The sequence below is a fragment of the Carica papaya genome, chromosome 3 (genome assembly GCF_054855325.1).
Source record: "Carica papaya isolate Zhongbai chromosome 3, ASM5485532v1, whole genome shotgun sequence".
Classification (NCBI taxonomy): domain Eukaryota; kingdom Viridiplantae; phylum Streptophyta; class Magnoliopsida; order Brassicales; family Caricaceae; genus Carica; species Carica papaya.
Genome location: NC_142311.1, coordinates 19758736 through 19773407, shown reverse-complemented (window position 1 = coordinate 19773407; position 14672 = coordinate 19758736). Strand labels below are relative to the sequence as shown.

Genomic DNA, 14672 nt, shown 5'->3' with positions numbered 1-14672 from the left:
TTGACGCCTCGACTCATGCCCAGATGAACGGACCGCCTGCTGCACCTCTATTTTTGTTGTTCTACTATGTAAGATACTCATAATAACACTCTTATCTCGTGCTGGACTATAAATGAATGCACGAAAAATATTAAGCAAAATGCCCCTGCATTGCGACTCACGCCGGTGAATGAACCAGCAGACCGTATCTTCGGTCGTGCTTAATGTTTAGCGCATCGTCCGCAGGGTGCAACACGAAGACTTACTATGAGGTCACCCATCTTAGTACTACTCTTGCCCAAGCACGTTTAACTACAGAGTTCGATATGATCCAGTGCATTAGTGCTAGTATGATCACACCCCTTCCATTCCGCGCCACAAATACATATACCCCTTCTCCTTTCCTCCTCCTTCCCGTTGTTATACTATGCGCGCACACCACACCTCTGTTTCTAGTTTTAATATCAAGTGTAATGCCCCGACGCCTCTATTCACGCCCAGATTAACAAACTGCCTGCTGCATCTCATTTTTTGTCAAACAAATGATGGGAGGGGGAGGGAATGAGTAGGGGTACATGCATTTGAGCGAGAAATGAAAGAGTGCGATCATACCATCACTGATGCACCAGATCCAATCAGAACTCCACAGTTAAGCGTGCTTTAGTGAGAGTAGTACTTAGATGGGTGATTTCTTGGGAAGTTCTCGTGTTACACTTGTCTTTTTGTGGACAGGGCGTTAAACGTTATGCACGATTGGAGACACGGTCAGCCGATTCATTCGTCTGTGTAAGTCGCGGTGCTGGGACATTTTACTTAATACTTTTCGTGCATTCATTTATAATCCATCACGTGATAAGAATGTTATTATGAGCATTTTAATTAGTAGAACAACAAAAACAGAGGTGTAGTTGACGGTCTGTTTATCTCGGCGTGATTCAAGGCACCGAGTCATTTCACTTAATATTAAAATTAAAAGAAGAGGTAAGGTGCGCGTGAATAGAGAAACAAATGATGAGAGGGGGGAGGGAAGGAGAAGGGGCACATGCATTTGCAGCACGGAGTGGGATAGAGGCGATCATACAAGCACTAATGCACCAAATCCCATAAGAACTCAGCAGTTAAGCGTGCTTGGGCGAGTGTGGTACTAAGATGGTTGACCTCTTGGGAAGTTTTCGTGCTGCACTCATCTTTCTGCGAACGGGGCGTTAAACGTTACAAGCTACTGGAGACATGTTTCGCCAGTTCATTCATTAGCATGATTCGCGGTGTAAGGGCATTGTGTTTAATATTTTTTGTCCATTCATTTATACTCCATCAGGATATAAGAGTGTCATTATAAGTATCTTATATAGTAAAAACATAAAAACAGAGGTGTGGCCAGCGGTCCATTCATATGGGCATGAGTCGAAGCGCTAAGGCATTTTGCTCTATATTAGAACTAGAAGCAGAGGTGCATTGTGCGCCCACAGTGAAACAAATGATGGGAAGGGGGAGGGAAAGAGAAGTGGTATATGTATTTATAGCGCGAAATTGAGTCGGTGCGATCATACTAGCACTAATTCACCGGATCTTATTAGAACTTCGCATTAAGCATCCTTGGGTGAGAGTAGTACTAGGATGGATGACCTCCTGGGAAGTCTTTATGTTGTAGCTTTTTTTGTAGAAGGGGCTTTAAATGTTACACGCGACCGGACCTACAATCCGCCGGTTCATTTATAAGTGTGAGTCGTGGCGCCGGGGTATTTTGGTTAATATTTTTCGTGCATTCATTTATAGTCAACCACGTAATAAGAGTGTCATTACGAACATCTTACATAGTAGAACAACGAAAACAGAGGTGCGGTGGGTGGTCCATTCATCTAGGTGTGAGTTGAGGTACCAGGGCATTCCCCTTGATATTAGAACTAGAAGTAAAGGAGCGGTGTGCACGGACAGCGAAATAAATGACGGGAAGGGGGAGGGAAGTAGAAGGAGTATTAGCATTTGCAACGCGAAATGGGACGGGTGCGATCATACCACCACTAATGCACCAGATCTTTTCCCGGCCTCCGTTCGATGCAATTTTTATACCACTGTGATCACCGTTCTTTTCTCTACAGGTTGATCAGAGCCAAACATCAAAACGCAACTCACGCCGGAGGAGCCGCAGCACCCGAGAGCACCGCCGCCGGTAAGTTTCAGTTTTTCGTTATTTTTTGGCCCACCGATGGCCCTAGGGTTGTTTTATCGTAGGGTCCGATGTAAGTATGACTGAATTCGGCCGAAAACGGCCAACCCGAGGCGAATCGCCGCCGTGCCGGAATTGCGATATTGGCCGAAAGGGGCCCTAGGTCTGATTTGAAATTTTTTGGGACACGTGCAGGTACCGGTAGTGCGTTTCAATTTTTCAGAAAAAATTCAGAGAAATTAGGGACAGCTTGTAGGCGCACTGTAGAGCCGTATTCAGACCCCGAAACAAGTAAGGACCCCTCACTCTATTTCCTATCACGGTATTAAAGCTAAATAAATAATTAAACTTTACTGTGTGACTTTATAGATGTATAATTGATTAAGGTTGTCAGTGGAGCCCGAGTCTGATACAGTGTTAGTCTGTTCTTGTTTGATCTAATTTTCAGTATTAAATGTAGCATGATGTTTGATGTAATTATGTTATGGTCTCGTATGCATGAATCATGGTTTCTTTTATTATAGTTTGTATTATGGTGAACCCGGTACTGTATTGTCTTATTTGGTGTCAATTACTGGTTTACATATTGTGTATGATTGGATGATTGAGATTAAGGAAAAAGGCAAAAAGGTTATGTGAATTGATAAGTAGAAAATGTGGACAGCCTCACTAGATATCCTGGGAGATGGTGGACGGACCGGGTCTGTAGGGAACCCTACCGGGAACGTGGTCTCTCATACCGGACGGGGTATGGAGACCTTATGTGTTTTGGCGCCCATACTAGACGGGGTATGAGAACGGCCCGTTTCACCCTCATACCGGACGGGGTATTGAGGTTCATGGTTTTGGCGCCCATACCAGACGGGGTATGGGGACGGCCCTGGAATCAGGTTGTAAATGTTAATGGTTCACGTGTAAAGGGGACCCCCTATAGATCCCTAGGGATACTAGTAGGCTGGTAAAAGAGGAAATCTGTTTCCTGATGATTGAAATGTAAAGGTGTGATATATGTTATGTTATAAAGTGTGTATGATTTCATGATATTATAAGGTTATTGTTTTCATATGTTGTTTTCATGGATTTCGCCGAGGTAAGTGGACAGTAAAAGATTTTATTATTGATAAACGAATTCGTTATAAATTATGCTCCATTGGTCATTTTTGTTTTCTACCCACCTTTACTTCCGTGGCGGTGAGATAGTGTGATGTCTTTACTGGGCTGGTGTAGCTCATTCCTTATTTAACCATTTCAGATCAGGAAGACATTGTTCCCGAGCTCATTCCGCAGGAAGACGGCGAAAGGGACGCCTAAAGACTCCATAGGTATATTTATAGTTCTTATTTCGAGTATCTCTTTTAGTTAGTTTGTTCTTTCATGTTTTGAGTACGTTTTGGTTATTGTGAAATGGATGTTAATCAAAATTTTTATTACGCTTCCGCATTTGACATTTTTAATACATATATTTCATTTAAATTTCCGGGGCCGTTACAGTATTCGTTTTTTTTTTCTTTTTTTATTTATTAATATTGATTTTCTATTTATTGAAAGATGATGATTTGTGGATAGTGATGAGGCTTAAACTTTATACAACTGGGACAAAAAAAATCAGATATTAAAGAGAAAAAGTGATGTGGTATTGGATAGCTCCAAATTTTATCAGGAATTTGAAAGAAAATAATAAAAAGAACAGTTCAAAAATGAAAATAATTTATCAGATAAGATTGAATAATTCTAAAAATTAAAAAGAGTTTGATCCAATGCTTTATTTCTATTGTAGTTGATCATGCTTCAACATTATAAATATATTAATTTTTTTCCATTAATTGAATACTTCTCTTTTTAAATATTGCATATTTGATTCCATCCATAGATCTAGTTTCTTTCCTATAAGTTTGAGTCTTAATAAGAATGCTAATTCTTATTATTCGTATATTATGATATAACTATATCAAATTAATTTGTTATATATAGATGATAAAATTTTATTGATACAAAATCAATTCTAATAAATTTATTGGAGGGAACCAACATTATCAACTTGAAGAATTAATGACCTAATGTTTTCTTCTATTGTCATTTAAATGAGTATTAGACTTAGTCTGTTTAATCTTTCTTAAACTTTATTAGAAAACTTTCGTTCTTTATTGGCAGCATTAATAATAGCAGTGGATTTATCAATGAGAAGTGCCAAATCAACATCCAAACACATGATTGAAATTGAATTTGTTCAAACAATCAAGAAAATTTAAGCCCATTGAACTTCGTAATAGATGAAGGTTGCAAATGAAGAGAAACAAATGTTGCAAATTATTTAAAATGCTCATAAACTATTGCTTTGACTTATTAACTTCAACAGATAATACAAATTCATACATATAGTAAACATACACTGAAGTTATCCTTTTGGTGATCCAACAATGCATGATCTTAAGTATAATTGATGTTTGATTTAATTATAAAATTGTAGTTAAATATATTTTAATCAAACATGTTTATTAACTTTGGATATGTCAAACATGTCTAATCAAATATATCAATTAACCACGATTATGTTCATGATTATAAAATAATTAATTAACATTTGAGTGGTTCTTTCTGTTACAGGCTAGTTGTAACGGCCTCCGGAATTTTAAAATGAAATATGTGTATTAAAAAGGTCAAATGCGGAAGCGTATTAAAAATTTTGATTAACATCCCTTACACTAAAACCAAAAACGTGCTCAAAGTATAAAAGAACAAACTAACAAAAAGAGAAACTCGAAAGTAAAAGCTATAAATATAACTACGGAGTCTTTAGGCGTCCCCTTCGCCGTCTTCCTGCGGAACGGGCTCGGGAACAATATCTTCCTGATCTGAAATGATTAAATAAGGAATGAGCTACACCAGCCCAGTAAAGACATCACACTATCTCACCGTCACGGAGGTAAAGGTGGGTAGAAAACACAAAAAGACCAATGGAGCATAATTTACAACAAATTCTTTTATCAATAATAAAATCCTTTACTATCCACTTACCTCGGTGAAATTCATAAAACAACATACGAAAGCAATAACATTATCATCATCATGAAATCATATGAGCTGTATAACATAATACTTATCACACCTTTGCAATTCAATCATTACACAACATATTTTCCTCATTTACCAGCCTACTAGTATCCATGGGGATCCATAGGGGTCCCGCTACCCGTGAACCCTTAACACTTGTAATTAGATTCCAGAGCCGTCCCCATACCCCGTCCGGTATGGGCGCCAAAACTATAAACCTCAATACCCTGTCCGGTATGAGGGTGAAACGGGCCGTCCCCATACCTCGTCCGGTATGGGCGCCAAAACATATAAGGTCTCCATACCCCGTCCGGTATGAGAGACCACAATCCCGGTAGGGTTCCCTACGGACCCAGTCCGTCCACCATCTCCCAGGATATCTAGTCAGGCTGACCACATTATACAATTATCAATTTACATAACCTTTTATTCCCCTTTTCCTCAGTCAGCATCATCAATTCACACACAAACAAGCAAACCAGTAATTTATGCCAAACAAGACAACATACAACATCGGGTTCTCAGTCATTCAACCCATAATCAATAAAACAGTAATATATGCACACGAAACTATGAAATGAAAACATCAGACCTCATACTGCATTTAAAACCGTAAAATAGGCCAAACAACAGCTAACCGACAAACACACCAGACTCGGGCTCCATTAGCGACCTTAAACAATTTCACACATCTGTTGATTCATGAAATACCGTTTTATCATTTATTGAACTTTAATACCGTGATAGGAAATAGGATGAGGGGTCCTTACTTGTTTCGGGGTCCGAATACGGCTCTACAGTGCGCCTACAGGCTGTCCCTAATTTTCCCTGAATTTTTTCCGGGGAACTGAAACGCACTACTGGTACCTGCACGTGTCCCAAAAAAATCCTAAATTAGACCCAGGGCCCCTTTCAGTCAATATCGCAATTCTCGCACGGCGGCTTCGCCGTGCTTTGGCGACGGCGCCGTCGCTTGCAGGTCTGCGTCGGCATCCTTCTGGGTAAGGTTGTAAACTCTGCCCTGGATTGGAGGCCTCCCTTGATTCTGGTTCCTAGGGCACTCCCTCGCATAGTGCTGGGCACTGCCGCATATGCGACAGGTGTTGTTGAGGCGGTAGCAGGGTCAGTCCCCATGATCCCTGCCGCAGTACTAGCAGATCTTCCCACGTGCTGCCCCCATAGCCTGAGGAGGGGCCTGGACAGCAGGTCTGGGCCTCTTACTGGGTTGGACAGGCATGGTAGGCGCTAGCCTGCGGAGTGGGGCTGAGGGTCGGGAACTTCCCGCTAGCTGAGGGCGGGTGTCGAAGCTCCTTTCTATGATCTGCGCCTTTGCCAGGACTGCCGAATATGTCTCGAGCTCCATCACCAATAAGTGCTGTCTGATCGCCGGGCGGAGGCCCCACTGGAATTTCCTAGCCTTTCGGCCCTCATCCAACAATGTCTCCGAGGCATGTCGGCCCAGCTCCAGGAACTTGCGGGCATACTCCGACACTGTCATATTACCCTGGACTAATTGAGCAAATTCTATTTCCTTTAAATGTTGGATGTGTTTAGGGAGATACTCCGCATGGAAGGCCGTTAGGAACTGCTCCCAAATAACTGGTACAGGCAGGGTGGCCCGCTTGAGCTCCCACCAGCGTACTGCTTCCCCTACCAGCATGTAGGAGGCAATGGCAGCCCTCTGCTCAGGAACTACTCCCAAGGTCTCAAAAGCTCTCTCAGTCTCTGCCAGCCAGTATTGGGCCTCTTCGAAAGAGGATCCCCCTGAAAAAGTAGAAGGGTTCAGTCTCCTGTACCTCTCTATGAAGCCGGGGTCGATCAAGGAGGGAGCGGGGTCCCGAGGTAGAGGGACTGTGGCCGGCTGAGGGTGAACTGGGGGACCCTGTGGTGGCGCCTGCTCATGTGGTGGGGGCACTGGAATGTGCTATGGCGGCACCTGTTGGTATTGTGGCTGTGGTACCGGATCGTACCGCGGCTGTGGTGCCGGGTGGTATCGTGGAGGAACAGGCTCCTCTTGCCTTTGCTGGGCAGCTGCGAGAGCCTCCACCATCTCGAATAGTCTATCTAAATCCTCCCGAATTGAATTATCTGGGGCCGCTCGGTTTAGTGGGGGCCTTCTTCTCCTCATTCCTGTGTACCTGCGTTCACAAGGAATGATTGAGTAACAATATATCGGTGAGTATTTCTCTAAGGCACATTAGTGTAAGGGATGGGTCCGAGGAAATGCGGCTCTGATACCAACTGTAGCAGCCCCGGAAATTTACAATGGAATGTATATTAAAAATATCAAATGCGGAAGCGAAGTCAAAATTTGAATAACATCCCTTACACCAAAACCAAAAACGTACTCACAAAATTTAAAGGATCAAACTACCTAAGGGAGAAAACTCGAAAGTAAAAACTACGAATGTGACTATGGAGTCTTTAGGCGTCCCCTTCGTCGTCCTCCTGCGGAACCGGCTCGGGAACGATGTCCTCTTGATCTGAAATGATTAAATAAGGAATGAGCTACACTAGCCCAGTAAAGACATCACGATATCTCACCGTCACGGAGGTAAAGGTGGGTAGAAAACACAAAAAGACCAATGGAGCATAATTTACAACAAATCCTTTTATCGATAATAAAACCTTTACCATTCACTTACCTCGGTGAAATTCATAAAACAATATACGAAAGCAATAACATCATCATCATCATGAAAACCTATATATGAACTGTATAACATAATACCTATCACATTTTTCATAATTCAATCGTTACTCAACATATTTTCCTAATTCACCAGCCCACTAGTATCCATGGGGATCCATAGGGGTCCCGCTACCCGTTAATCCGTAACACTTGAAATCATATTCCAGGGCCGTCCCCATACCCTGTCCAGTATGGGCGCCAAACCATAGACCTCATTACCCCGTCCGGTATGAGGGTGAAACGGGCCGTCCCCATACCCCGTCCGGTATGGACGCCAAAACATAGACCTCATTACCCCGTCCGGTATGAGGGTGAAACGGGCTGTCCCCATACCCCGTCCGGTATGGGCGCCAAAACATAGACCTCATTACCCCATCCGGTATGAGGGTGAAACGGGCCGTCCCCATACCCCGTCCGGTATGGGCGCCAAAACACATAAGATCTCCATACCCCATCCGGTATGGGAGACCACAATCCCGGTAGGGTTCCCTACGGACCTGGTCCGTCCACCATCTCCCAGGATATCTAGTCAGGCTGAACACATTATACAATTTCCATTCACATAATCTTTCATTCTCCTTTTCCCTCAGTCAGCATTATCAATCACATACAAACAAGCAAAACGATAATTTACGCCAAGCAGACAACATATAGCATCAACATCCTGGTCATTCAATCCATAATCAATAAAATAGTAAAATATGCACACGAAACTATAAAATGAAAACATCGAACCTCATTCTGCATTTAAAACTGTAAAACAGGCCAAATAACAGTTAACCGACAAACACACTAGACTCGGGCTACATTAGCGACCTTAAGCAATTTCACACATTCGTTGATTCATGAAATACTGTTTTATCATTTATTGGACTTTAAAACCGTGATAGGAAATAGGGTGAGGGGTCCTTACTCGTTTCGGGGTCCGAACACGGCTTCAAAGTGCGCCTGCACGCTGTCCCTAATTTTTCCTAAATTTTCCTCGGGGAACTGAAACGCACTACTGGTACCTGCACGTGTTCCAAAAAAATCCCAAATTAGGCCCATGGCCCCTTTCGGCCCAAATCGCAACTCCGGCACGGCAGCTCCGACGTGTTCGGGCGACGGCGCCGCCGCTGGCGTGGGCGATTCGTCTCGGGTTGGCTGTTTTCGGCCGTTTCTGGTCGAATTCGGCCACACTCGCATCGGTCCCTGCGAGAAAACAACCCTAGGGCCCTCGGGGGACCAAAAAATCACGGAAAAACGGAGCTTACCGGCGGCGGCGCTCTCGGGTGCGGCGGCTCTCCGGCGACGTTCGTGTTTTGGTGATTTGGCTCTGGTCAACCTGTAGAAAAAATAATGGTGATCACGGTGATATAAAAATTGCATCAAACGGAGGCCGGGAAGGGCCTCATCGGAGGCAAAAATCGAGAAGGGGCGCGGCGGCGCCGCTGGGCTTCGACCGTGTATTCCGGCCGTTTGGCCGGGATTTTGGCTCCGATTTGGCCACAGGAGGAATCAGCGTGGAAAAATGAGTCAGGGGTACGAAATTTACCTCGATCGGCGGTCGGAAATTCCTCCGGTGCGGCGGCGGGTGGCGGCGGCCGGCTTCTGGTTTGTCTTCTCCGGCGAGCGGCAGGCGGCTAGGGTTTGTGGTATGGTGTGGGGGTTCTATTTATAACCCTTTGCCTTTTGATCTCAGCCGTCCATTTTGTTTTAATCTGGGCCGTCCGTTTTTGATTAAATCTGGGTCGTTCGTGCGTTTAAATCTGGGTCGTCCGATCGCACCTACGCGGATCGCCAACGTGGTCCTTTTTGGAACGACGTGGTCTTGCCACGTGGCAGGTCCCGGTTGGCCGGGACCGCTGACCGGGCCTGCTGACGTGGCTGCCGACGTGGTTTTTTTTTTTTTTTTTTGGCCCCTTTCCGGGCGCTACATATCTGAAAATTATATATATTTTAGATTAAAGAATAAAACACAACCACATGTATTTGAATTCAAAAAACCAAAAAATCTAAATATCAAATATTTAATACAAGGTGGTTTTAATACTAGTTGTTAGAAATCAAATCAAAGTAGATTTAAAAATTGTAAACAAATCTCGTACTAAATCAAAGAGAATGAACATAGAAGTGTACTTGAATCTATACCGAAATGAATCTTCACGTAGTATGATAGATCTTTCAAATCGACACGTGGCATCTTCAATTTTCTTTTTCTTGTAATGGAATAACAAGAAAAATAAAACCATACGTGCGATTTGGGGACTATAACCACCTTTTTGTATCGTTAGCTTTTGTCATTTTTCATTTTACCCATAATAAAATAAAAAATTACTAATATGGTATCTACACTATAACACTTGAGTCAAAATATTTGGCTTGGAATTATTTAATATTAATGAAATAATAAATTAAAAATTTTAATTTTTAAATTTTTTGTAAAATTTTGAAGAAAAATAGATTTTGGATGCATTTGAAAATATTTTCAAAAATTTGGGCCAAAATATAAATAAGATAAGATCTATTTGAAAAAAAATCTAAAAAACTAGGGTAAAAATAAAATTAATAAAACTTTGGCCATGTAGACCGTCACCTCAGCAGTGCGGCCGATCTCCGTGCGCCGCGTGGCAAACACATGGACGTGTGTCCACACGGGTGATCCACGTGCCAACAAATCCGACAGCCCATATTGCAAACTGCGCGCATGGACAACCTAGATCTGTTTCCTCTTCAGGCGCAATCAAATGACTCGATTTGATTAGATTGTGCGACCCATACTAATTTCTAAAATAAGAGCGATCTAATGGTTGAGGATGAGTCACGTCTCTTTGAACGGACAACCCAAATTTAATGAAAAAGATATTTAAACTCTTCTTAATAAGAAACTCTAACCTTAGCTGCCAGAGAGGAGATCGGAGAAGACGAAGAGAGGCGGTCAAAAAGTGAACCAGTCGCCAGAGAAGAAGACCTGCAACCATCGCCATCGCACTGGAGCTATTGTTGACGCCGAAAAAGTAAAATTTTTCTCCTTCGGCTTGAAATTGAATTTCAAACCTCCCCATACCCATATCGAAGCCAAAAGACCAACGGGTGAACTAGAAAATATGAGCAAATATCGGCCGAACTGCCGTAGCTGCAACCCAAAAACTCATCCAATGAGCTCCTTCCCGTTTTCTATTTCCCTTGATTTTTTAACCTTTGTGTTCCTCGTTTCATTCTGTTGCAGGTTAGCCGAAGAGAAGCCCCGCCTGCAAGAGAGGAACAACAGAGCTGCTGCATAGGAAAAATCCTCCACCGGTAGGGTCTCAGTTTTCTCTTTTTTCGACCAACAGAGGCTCTCTAACCCTATTTTTTACAGGTTTCCATGCAAAACTGGCCAAAATTGGTCGAAACTGGCCAGACAAAGTGGAACTATCACTGTGGGCGGTAGAGCCGACACCGGAGCTTGGTGGCAGTGCCGTGTGGGAACCCTAAACTGGCCGAAAAAATTTTAAAATGCTCATTTTAGCCTTTTTAGGGTATTTTGGGATACGTGACGCGTGTTTTTTATTTTCGCATAAAAAAACCCAATAAACCCGAGAATCTCCAGGAGGCGCAGTATAGTTTTTCGAATGCTAATCTGGGGTAAAAATCTCTCACTCTTTTATCCTGTTACGGTAAATTAAAATTTAATAACTAATAACGGTGTGTTTTATAAAAATTAGAAATTCCTAGATTAATTGTAGATCACCAGTTGAGCCAAAATCGGTCAGTGTATAATTACTCTAACTATGTTGTTTATTTTCTCATATACTATCTAAATTGCTATTATTTATTTATCTTAATATTTTCTTATTTATTGATTATTTGACTGATTATTCTCACCTATTGATTGATTCGAAGTAAATGTCCTAATCACATTTTCTTAATTTTCGTATTGTCTATTCGCATGACTTACTGTTGATCTATAAATATGAAATGTTGGTATGTAATTAGTGATTGATTGATGATATGGATATATGTATGAAAGGTTTATTAGGTACCCTAGGGAAGGGTGTACGGACCCAATGCATAGGAAAAACCCTATCGTGAATATTATCTCAGTTGAACGGGGTTAAGAAGTCCCATACCGGAAAGAGTTAAGAGGTATAGTTCACCCTCATACTAGACGGGGTATTGAAGCGGTAGTATATTTGGCACTCATTATTGGACGTGGTATGAGGACGATTGGTTAAACGATAAATTAGAAATTAGGTCCACGCGTAGGGAGGATCCCTATGGACTCCTAGAGGTATTGGTAAACAGGTAAGAAGATAAGTTTACTGTTATTGTTCATTTAAATATGAAATAAAATATTATCCTAGTTATTATCTTCATAGGTCAGTTTTGGAAACTCATAAGGGTAAGTATGAAAATAACAGTTTTTATATTAAATGAATTTATTTAAAAAGTGATAATGGCTTCATTGGTTGTTTACGATTTTTACCAACCTTTGTTTTTTCATATTGGTACTAAGTGTGATATTCTTACTGAGTTTATGTAGTTTATCTCTCTATTTAACTATGTTCATATCAGGAAAATAAAGATTCAGATCCTGAACTGTAAGAAGAAGGTTGCGAATAAAGCTATCTCCCGCATCCCATCAGAGTTGCCCAATGGAGGTTAACTCTATATGATATTTGATTTTGTTTTCTTTATTTTATTTATTTCGTTTTTGAAAACTTCGTTAAATGGACATTCTCATAACTCTATTGAGCATCCCGATTCATTGTGAAAGGAATGTAAATCCTAAACTCTTAATTGCTTCCTCTTTTACAATATATATTCATTTCCTTTAAGTTTTGGGTCTTTACATGCACATATTACAAGCTCATATTTAAGCCTGATCCATTAAGACTCATAACTATTTAACTGTAACTGATCACTTTTAAACGACTTCAATAAATTGACAGCCTGTTACGCTGTAATACTCGGGCCCAGAAATTGGTCCGGGTTTAATTTTAAAGTTTTAAACAAAAATATAATTTTTAAATCTTTAAATTTTGTTTAATGTAAAATTAGGAAAAAAAAATAGGTTGAGGATGAAATTGAAAATAATTTAGAGACAGATGGGTGAAAATTTGGGTTTGGAGGTTACTTTTGAAAGAAAAATCGGAAACTGATGATCAAAACTCAATTTAAAAAAATTACACCATGTAGGACCACTCAATCAATAGCCCCGACGAACCGGAGCGCACCACGTGGCAAGGCATGCTGACTCGGTGCCACGCAGGAGGCCATATTGGCAATCCGCGTGCCCACAATCGGACGGTTCAGATGCGTTTCTGTGCGCGTGGACGATCCGAATCCGTTCCCTCATCAGGAACGATTAGACGGTCGTAATTAAACATGATAAACGATTTAGATTCATTTTCTCTTTAAACGCAATCATACAATCGAGATTAAATCGCAATGAACGGTCCAAATTCATTTTTTCTTTAAATACAATCGGACGATCGATATCAAATACGATGAACGATCTAGATTTAAGAGAGACGGGTATAAATATCTCGCAATACACTGAATTCAAACCTTAGCTATCAGCCTCCCGCCGAAGAAGAAAAACCAGTCACCGGAAAAGGGAGCCGATCGCCGCCCGCCATAGCGCCGTAGCCACCTACGACTGTCAAAAAAATGTAAAAATTATTCTATTCGCTCGGAATTTGATTCCAAACACCCCCATGGCCAAATCGGAGCAAACTCGAAATCGTCTCCGATTAGCCTCTTTCCGTTTCTTGTTTCATGCGATTTTTCCACAATTGTGTTCACCATTCTGTTTTCTACAAGTTGACTGGAAAAAATGCCCTATCGTGAAGGTGAATCAGCGGAGTTGCCGCACCGAAAAATCTCGCCATTGGTAAATTTTTATTTTTCGACTTTTTTGGGCCAATTGAGGCCCTCAACGATTTTCTCGTAGGGATAGGTATAAAATAAGATGAAACTGGCCAAAACTAGACAAAAACTGCCAGTTTGAGGTAAACTGCCATCGCGAGCAGTGGTACCGTCACCGAAGCCGGAGTGCCGTTGTGCCGAAATTTTGAAATTGGCCGAAAAATATTTTTAACACGAATTTTGGATTTCTTGATGTATTTTTAGGTACGTGAAACTTATTTTAATCTTTGCATGAAAATTCAAGAAACTCAGGGACCGCCAATAGGCGCAACTGAAAGTTCAGTATTTCAGACACTGATTCGGATAAGAATTCATCACCTTATTTCCTGTTATGGAATTAAAGTTTAATTATCAATAATACGGTATTTTGCGTAATTTAGAAAACTTCAAGAATTAATTACAGGTTACTAATGGAATCAGAACCGGTTATTTATTATTGTTGTCCTGTTTAACCGATTGTTTGATTTACGGCTTTAAATGCATGATAATATATTAAAATTACTAAAATGATTCTGTTGTGTTTTCTTGATGCATGTATTATTTGTCTTACATTGATTTACGGTTAAATTATAAAATTGAAAATTAAATGTAAACAGAAAATTGATTAATTAAGTGAATGAATGAATGGTAGCCTTATTGGATATCCTGAGAGATGGTGGACGGATCGGGTACATAAGGAACCTTACCATGAACGTCGCCTCATACTGGACGGGATATGAGGATGGCCCGTTTCACCCTCATACCGGACGAGTTATTGAGGAATGGTATTTTTGGCGTTCATACCAGACAGGATATGGGGATGGTCGGTTAGTTGACAAGATTGAATGTTGGTTCACGTATAATGGAACATTCCTATGGACATGGATACCAGTAGGCAAATAAAAAGGAAAA

General features: G+C 41.3%; 1 pseudogene; it reads right to left on the bottom strand.

The window, feature by feature from the left end:
- Positions 1–223: 223 nt before the first annotated feature.
- Positions 224–341, bottom strand: LOC148266776 (5S ribosomal RNA; annotated as a pseudogene).
- Between the last annotated feature and the right edge of the window lie 14331 nt (positions 342–14672).